At 45.4% G+C, this 9,224-nt stretch overlaps 1 long non-coding RNA gene across 1 annotated transcript; it reads right to left on the minus strand.

Annotated features, from left to right (window-relative positions):
- Positions 1-3,116: 3,116 nt before the first annotated feature.
- LOC134943923 (uncharacterized) lies at positions 3,117-3,836 on the minus strand. Its single transcript, XR_010181828.1, has 3 exons — positions 3,775-3,836; positions 3,612-3,697; positions 3,117-3,146 (listed from the first exon to the last, which is right to left on the minus strand). It is a non-coding gene; the product is annotated as an uncharacterized LOC134943923 (long non-coding RNA).
- Positions 3,837-9,224: the final 5,388 nt, after the last annotated feature.

Here is a 9,224-nt window from a genome sequence, read left to right on the forward strand (position 1 = left end):
ACCATGACTCTGCAATAGCCACAATATCCAAATCATCCCTTGTCAGTATCACAATTAGCTGTGGAATTTTGTCTTCTAAGCTCCTTGCATTTGCACATATAGCTTTAAGATTTTTGTTCGTACAACTGTTATTCCTAGCCATGTTCAGACAGTGCATAAAAAATGTCAAGTCCAAAGTTGAAATTACCTGTTTGGTGATGTTGCTCAATGTTTGGTCATTATTTTTTTTCTTGTTATTGTTCAGAAATCACACTTTATCCTTTACAATATGACTGCACCTCACAAAATCTAAAGATATAGTAAGTCTGTCTAATGGTGCCCACACACTTGTGCGATTGAGTGCGATGCAATATTATGTTTCAAATTCCCTTGAAGCTCCCCGTGCGATAAATCGTATCGATAGTGCTTTTTTGGTGCATTCGATGCGCATATGATCATGCGATTTATCACATGCCCCTTGAGACCAGAAATTGGGTGATGCACAATGGGTGGAGAAGAGTGTCCAGGAAGTGAGCGAAATACCTCACAGGTCGCACATCGCAGAGCGATAAATCGAATGTAGTAAAAACAGCATGCGATCGCACGTGCGATCCGATAAATATTAAGTGCAGCACATAATATCTTAAGATGCGAGATTCGACCAGCGTCCCAAGCATCGCATCAGGGGACACATTTGATGCATAGGATTGCATACAATCCTGCGATTTTATCACACCGTTTCGGTCAAAATCAAAGGATTGTACCAGATATCTCACAAGTGTATGGGCACCATAAGGGTGTGTACACAAGGTGAGATTTCTCCTTTTCGATGTTGACTATATAGTCAAAATCTCAAGGAAAGTTAATGGAAATCACAAAGTGTTAGACAGCTTGCGATACTGATTTGATCCTCACTCCCACAGGGTCGGTATCGCTACGCTAGATAGACTGTGCAGGCAAGACAATCTTGACTATCTAGTGTACTATGTAGTACAAAGTACAGTCAAAATTGGCACAAAGTCAAAATCGTACATAGACGAAATCAAAAGTACAGATAGTCAAAATCTATGCTATCTGTGCTATCTGGGTTCTGGGGGAGTTCAAGGGAAATAGCATAGTCAAAATTGGGCATATAAAAGGATCTCACCGTGTGTACGCACCTTATGACAGGCTACATCTAACCACAAATGGCCAAATAAATCAAAGTAGATAATGAGCACTGTGTTTGAGAAAACACCAAGCAGCATGCAACAAACCATGGTTCACTGAACAACACCCCCACCCAGACAACACCAATTACAAGCAAGTCATTACAACAAAAACATACGTGTTTGCATAAGAACGAAAAGTAGTAAGCAGAATGGAGATTCATTTTCATAGTTCAAAAATGCAGATGATATGCATGAGATGTAGAGTAGATTTTGCTGCATGAAAATCATATACTTTTGTAGCATTAATACAGTCTATCAGTAGTAGTGTTGGCTTGGAGTATGTTTCCCTTCAGTTTACATTCGGTTTAACTCCGGTATAACTCTAATATTATGATAACACTTTTATATCAGCACATATATGGAAGCACTAACAGCCTTACAATGATCTTTAAATAGTGCCTTCTGAATACAATGATTACAAATTCCTCCCAATATATTCCCATTTAAAAGCCCAAGCAATAAATTAGTTTACACAAATCACTGGTTGAAGCCACCTCATAATCTGTTATTCTATAATTGGTGACAGATCAGACTCATGATGACACATAAACAGTGGTGGATTCAGAGGATGGGGGTGGGTGGGCACCGGAGCACAATCCCCCCACCACCTCCCACACCACTGCTGGGTGTTGGATCTTCTGACTCCGCTCTGCTATTTCCTGCAATTGCCAGCCCCAATCCCATCAGATACATGACTATACCCATCCTGAGTTCTGCCACTCACATCTGTCACTGAATCGTGCCAATGATTAATCTATGTGCACGCCCCAGTGGCTGGAAGCTGCCCCTTCCCCTCCCTCCATGTAGCTCAGCCTCAGTTGCATCATTATGTCGCCACTCACCTACATTTAGTGAGAATGGAGCCTGCGGCTGATTACAGCTACTGTATGCTGAAATTTTATCTAGGGTGGCAAGAAACCTTGCACCACCACTGTAAATGCATCTCTTATGGGTGGGTCTCAGGATATGATGCAATACAGGTGGCCTGGTCCAATCCACTACAGATAGCACCCTGTAATTCTGAAGGCAGTATTGCCCCCTAAAGTGTGATTCTGACTTGTGAGCATACATCATGTGATATTATGAAAACTTTAAGAAAACTTTCACCCAGCCAAAGTCTTGTAACCCCTCCAGTGGTGCGCCACTTGCCCTCTATTCACGGCTACCACATAGCTGCATCCCCTTTCACACTTGGCCACACCTCACACCTGATTATGGAGCCCCTCCCCTCCCTTTTGTTCTGGATCCACCACTGTACATACGTTACCTATTAGGTCAAACAGAGGTGACTATGTTTGTGTGATTTACCTTCTAAGCTCACATAATGTGGCAGATACACCGCTGACACTGCCCCAGGCTCAGCTTTTATCTTAAACAGCGGACCCGCAATTTCACATCCATTCTTCTGAATCTGTGTCATGTAGTCCGCCCCGTATTCCAGCCCATACTCAATGGTCACTGGGTATTTCACCTGGAACTTAATTCCGGTCTCTGAGCAGTGGAAAAGCTGATTAGGAGTCAGATACGGCCTGAAGAAGAGAGGAAAGAGGTCATTATGCAACCCAATGTAGTGATGATATTACCAGCATAAAGGTGACATACAGTTATGTATTTAAATAGATTTGCCAATTAGCAAGAATACTTGAAATAATTGATATTAAGGTGTAATGCTGATACTAAATGTCATTTATCTAATGCAGTCTTAAAATATCAGTAAAAAACTGATTGGCTGCTTTGGGCAACTTCACATTATCTCTCTCTCCAAGGCTTGATACATCTCTCCCTGGGACGTGATGTAATCATGTTATATTATACAGTATGTAGTGTACAACACTTTTATATACTCCCTGGAGTTTATTACCAGTTCCCAGCAACCCACGGACATTTGCGCTAGCCTTACCTGTACGTTTTGCCGTTGCTCCCGGGTGTCACTGAGCCGCCAGACGCCTCCTCCGTCTGGTGAAAGAAAATAGACTAACATGAAATCATTATTTCTAATGAACAGAAGCTTGAGATGATATAATGTCCGGCCAGTGTGCGACAGCCAAATGACTACTAAACCTTTCTGCATTGCTGAAACCAATAATTAGCAAGTTAATGAAAGAACTGTACATAAAGACACTGCTACTGACCTCAGACCAGGTATAAATCTTTGGGAAATCGTTTGGGAACCACTGGGCTAAGTATATGACAGGAGAAGCTGTACTGGAGGGACAGTAGGTGGCACTGTGTATTACGCTGTCATATTGTAGTCTCTCTTCGTTGTTATAGTGTACTTACACATTTGTTAAGCCTCCATGTTATGGAACGTTACATATACTGTTCACAGTAAAGATGATAAAAATAAATATTGCCTGGATGTTGATGGCTGACCAGAGAAGCACATTCTGCAGCATCTATTACCTTAGCACAGGGGCTCACCTCCGACATTGCACCTTCCAGCTTAACGCGACTCATCTTGGCTGAAATGTTGTCAACACTTGTTTCTGTAAATGGGTCTCTCATATCTAAAGAACATTTCAATACAATTAATTCAAATAAAATGACAATACTGCCAAAGGATTATAAATTAAACACATCTTACTCTCGCAGTAGTGGCCAAGAATATTCTGAGTTTGTACATGATTTGAGTTTGTAGTGTGTTAAGGGGGGTACTCACGGAGCGATATTCTAATCTAAGCAATCTGACTAGATTGCTTAGAATATCAGCATGATCGCTCCGTGTGTAGCCCCCTCAGTGATAGCGATGCGCAGCCCCGCACATCGCTATCGCTGCTGCTAGATTGGCCTGCATGCATGAAGTGAGCGGCCCCCCGTCTCCCCATGCACGCTCAGCACAGATCGCGCTGTGCTGAGCGGCGGGAGAGATGTGTGCTGAGCGGTTCGCTCAGCACACATCTCTCCTGCATCGGCCCGTCTATATGGGCCTTTATATTCCAGTGTCAGCCCTGGAGGAGAAGTGATCTGCTAATAGATGGAGGAACAGATAGAGAAATGGAAATCAAAGGAAATTAAGATTACTGTATGTGATTGACAGCGTCGCTGCTGCGGGCCAGGAACGTTTATACAGGCAGCTGCGTTACATGGCACACAGCTGCTCCGATTAAAGAAATGGCAGCCAACCGTCTGACAGCGCATCCGATTTGCGTTACCAGGAGTCAACCTTAGTTCCGATGCGTTCGCGCATCGGAAGGCGACCTCACACATGCTGAGCAGCCGTGACCCGGTGCTGAGCAATCCTCAACATGTGAGGAGATGGACGCAGATTTGGCTGCGCATGCAGCGATCTGCGTCCAGCTCTGAATAAGGGGCTCAGTCTGGGGTTGTAGCTTTTTCAGTGCTCTGGAGTAAATAATGTGATGAAATTAAGGAATCAGTTACCTGTCAGTTACAGAGGGTTACAGTTAGGCAGTAGAGGGAGGGTTAGGCTCTGGGAGGGGAGAGTTAGGGGTCTATCTACTAAGCCTTGGATGGAAATAAGCTTGCAGGAGATAAAATACCAGCCAATCAGTGGGGAGAGAGTTAGAGTTAAGCACTAGGGGGAGGGTTAGGCTATGGGAGGGAGGAGTTAGGGTTAAGCACTTGGGGGATAGTTAGGCTATGGGGGAGAGTTTGGGTTAAGCACTTGGGGGAGGGTTAGGCTATGGGATGGAGGAGTTAGGGTTAAGCACTTGGGGGAGGGTTAGGCTATGGGAGGGGAGAGTTAGGGTTAAGCCCTTGGGGGAGGGTTAGGCTATGGGAGGGAGGAGTTAGGGTTAAGCACTTGGGGGAGGGTTAGGCTATGGGAGGGGAGAGTTAGAGTTAAGCACTTGGGGGAGGGTTAGGCTATGGGAGGGAGGAGTTAGGGTTAAGCACTTGGGGGAGGGTTAGGCTATGGGAGGGGAGAGTTAGGGTTAAGCCCTTGGGGGAGGGTTAGGCTATGGGAGGGAGGAGTTAGGGTTAAGCACTTGGGGGAGGGTTAGGCTATGGGAGGGGAGAGTTAGAGTTAAGCCCTTGGGGGAGGGTTAGGCTATGGGAGGGAGGAGTTAGGGTTAAGCATTTGGGGGAGGGTTAGGCTATGGAAGGGGAGATTTAGGGTTAGGTACTAAGGGGAGTGGTGGGTTAGTGTTAGTTAATAGGGAGAGGGTTATGGTTAGGCAATCTGGGCAGGGATATGGTTAGGCTATGGGAGAGGAGAGTTAGGGTTAAGCAACAGTTGGGGAGGATTAGATTTAGGCACTAGAGGGAGAGTTCGGGTTAGGCTATGGGAAGGGAGGGTTAGGCACTAGGGGGAGGGTTATGGTTAGGCTATGAATGGAGGGCTAGGCACTAGGAGAGGGTAAGGCTATGTGAGGAGAAGTTTAGGCACTAGGGGGAGGGTTAGGCTATGGGAGGGTTAGGGTTTGGCAGAAGAGGGAGGGTTAGGGGTCAGAGGTTAGCCATACTCACTACCAGAAGCACCTCTGGATCTGCTGGAAGTCATCAGGACATCTGTCATGCTGGGCCCAGAAGACACAGCTGGAGCTGCCAGGCCCACTGTTCCAGGTAAGTCACCATTAGACCACCAGGGACACTTTGTTGACATTCTAATCTTGTGGACATTTCATTATTATAGACACGATGATTGTCCACGTGCTCTCTATCAACATGTCAACCATGTTAACATAAGGATATTCAGTTAGCTGCAGGCTACATGCCAGCTAAAATCCCCACAGAGCAGGCACAGGCTATTCTTTTTACCTTGCATAAAATCAGGGTTTCCTACGTGCAAACCCCAGGAGCTGCAAGATTCAGTGCAACATTGGGGACTAACGCTAACCCGGCGTTTGGGACTCCGGTGATCAGAATACCAACCATAGCATCCCGATGTTCATAATCCCAACAGGGGAAGATAAGTATACTTACCTTCCCCCCTGGACTCCTAACCCACCCTCCCCGCAGCCTAACCCTCCCTCCCCTACAGCCTAACACTAACCTTCAGCGGTGGTGCCTAACCCTAACCCTTCCTCCCCACAGCCTAAACCTAACCCTCCCACCCCTGCAGCCTAACCCTCCCTGGGGAGTGTCTAACCCTAACACACACACACACACCCCGCCACCTCCGCTGCCTAAACCTAAATTCCCCCACGGCACAGCCTAACCCTCCCCCCACAGTCTAAACCTAAACCACCATCCTTGTGGTAGCTGGCCCCACCCCTTATGCATGCATTTGACACTGGGCCTAATTCATGTTTGCTCACAATGTAAATGTTATCAAAACAGAGCGCTGCCACAATTACATTGCGCATTCACCAAGGTGCCTCTGCACTCTTGCTCACACTGACATTTTATACGCAGATTGATTGACAGGAAGGGTCATTTGGGGGAGGTAAAGTGGGAGTGGCTGCAAAACCGCAGGTGTGTCACGGCCATGTTTAAGGCATGTATCAGCCTTCAGCTGCCATCATGTATGCAGAAAAACATGGTGCCAGTGTCGCTATTGACGTGGTCAGTCTGCGCAGCCATAGGGCTACCTGGCAGCTGCTGAGGAGCTTGCGATGGCTCCGGTGGGCAAGCTTCACTTGCAATCAGGGGCGGATTGGGAACAAAAAGCGTCCCTGGAAAAATTTGTACTAGTGGCCCCACATGGGCAGCACCAGAGGTGTAAGGTCTAGCCATGGGCCATGGCAGCAGCACCCTCCCCCCAAGTCTTTCCAGATAGTGGGCATGTCCAGCATCAAGGGGGAAGTTAAAAAGAAATAACATTTAATATTATGAGCACATTATATGATACACCGTCAGAATTTAGGAAACTATATCATTCTTTAGAAATATATATTTTCTTACTTATTACACCAACCGTATCCCAATCACTATTCACTCAATCTTATATGTCAGCCAAGCAGGCAGACAGAACATACACTAGATCATCTGCAATCACAGGCTAAGTGGCAAAGTCATTTTCATATATGCAAATTATTTTGCATCTTATTCATTATAGGACCACGTGTCCTCAAACAAAACAGGCCCCGCGGGTGTATCGGCCCACAGGGAATCTTCCCTGTGAACCCTATGGTCAATCCGCCTCTGCTTGCAATGATGAGCAGTTCTGTAGCCTGAAATAGAGTGCAATTTCGTAGGATTTTGTCGTACAAATCTGAATCAAGCCCCGGTCTAGGACATAGAAAAAAAAAAAATTCACATCATTGAAATATTGTTTTTGATTGACATACACTGATATGCAATAAATGCTTCAGAATGACAGGTCATTTGGAAAAGCCTTTTCGTCAGAGAAAGGGTTTGGATTTTTCTCCCCTTAGTAAATATGCAAAATACTGTATACTGTATGTGTTAACTGCAGTATATAGAGTATACAGTATAAGAGAAATAACACCAGTGATTTGCACTATTACTGTCGTCAGCATTTACTTAATAACAATATTACAGATAATTGATTAGAATTTGGGCAGACGGTTCTTAGTGATCACATCAGCCAGTGTAGGAGGAATGTGAGAGCAGGGCACTCCCTACCTTTCTGCACGAGCTGGGAGAGGCTGCAGTGGTTACGCAATATACTGCATGGGGCGTCTCCGCTGCAACTGGAAATGTCCTGTCCACGTACACAACCTAACACACACAGGGAGATAGAGAAACTACTCACACATAACAATAATAACAATCCTCACACAGATATATCACATTGGAAACGTTACCGTGCAACTACAGACTCCAAATCAGTATGAAATATGCAATAATTATGCAAGAGTCTAGAGGCTAATTTCCAGTGTCCCCATATGTGAGTGTAGAGTAGGGGTGTAGCGTGTGAGTCAAAAGTGTGAGCGTAGAGTGGAAATATAGACTGGTGGCATAGAGTGTGAGTAGAGTGTGAGTGTAGAGTGCGAGTATAGACTGGTAGTGTTGAGTGTGAGTAGAGTGCGAGCGTAGAGTGTGAGTATATAATTTGAGTGTAGAGTGCGAGTATAGACTGGTAGCATGGAGTGTGAGTAGACTGAGAGTGTAGAGTGCGAGTATAGACTGGTGGCATAGAATGTGACTGTAGGGTAGGAGTATAGACTAGTAGCATATAGTGTGAGTAGAGTGTGAGTGTAGCGTGCGAGTATAGACTGGTAGCGTAGAGTGTGAGTAGACTGTGAGTGTAGAGTGCGAGTATAGACTGGTGGCATAGAATGTGACTGTAGAGTAGGAGTATAGACTAGTAGCATAGAGTGTGAGTAGAGTGTGAGTGTAGAGTGCAAGTATAGACTGATAGCGTAGAGTGTGAGTAGACTGTGAGTGTAGAGTGTGAGTATAGACTGGTGGCATAGAATGTGACTGTAGAGTAGGAGTATAGACTAGTAGCATAGAGTGTGAGTAGAGTGTGAGTGTGGAGTACGAGTATAAAATGGTAGCGTAGAGTGTGAGTAGAGTGTGAGTGTAGAGTGAGAGTATAGACTGGTGGCATAGAGTGTGAGTTGAGTGTGAGTGTAGAGTGCGAGTATAGACTGGTGGCATAGAGTGTGAGCGTAGAGTGTGAGTGTAGAGTAGGAGTATAGACTGGTGGCATAGAGTGTGAGTAGAGTGAATGTAGTGTAGGAGTATAGACTGGTGGCATAGAGTGTGAGTAGAGTGAATGTAGTGTAGGAGTATAGACTGGTGGCATAGAGTGTGGGTGTAGAGTGTGAGTATAGAATGTGAGTGTAGAGTGCGAGTATAGACTGTTAGTGTAGAGTGTGAGTGTAGAGTGCAAGATAGACTGGTGGCATAGAGTGTGAGTGAAGAGTGTGAGTGTAGAGTAGGAGTATAGACTGGTAGCATAGAGTGTGAGTAGAGTGTGAATGTAGAGTAGGAGTATAGACTGGTGGCATAGAGTGTGAGGGAAGAGTGTGAGTGTAGAGTAGGAGTATAGAATGTGAGTGTAGAGTGCGAGTATAGACTGGTAGCGTAGATCATGAGTAGAGTGTGAGTGTAGAGTAGGAGTACAGACTGGTAGCGTAGCGTGTGAGTAGAGTGTGAGTATAGACTGGTGGCATAGAGTGTGAGTAGAGTGTGAATGTAGAGTAGGAGTATAGACTTGTG

Source organism: Pseudophryne corroboree, chromosome 7, assembly GCF_028390025.1.
Source record: "Pseudophryne corroboree isolate aPseCor3 chromosome 7, aPseCor3.hap2, whole genome shotgun sequence".
Lineage (NCBI taxonomy): Eukaryota > Metazoa > Chordata > Amphibia > Anura > Myobatrachidae > Pseudophryne > Pseudophryne corroboree.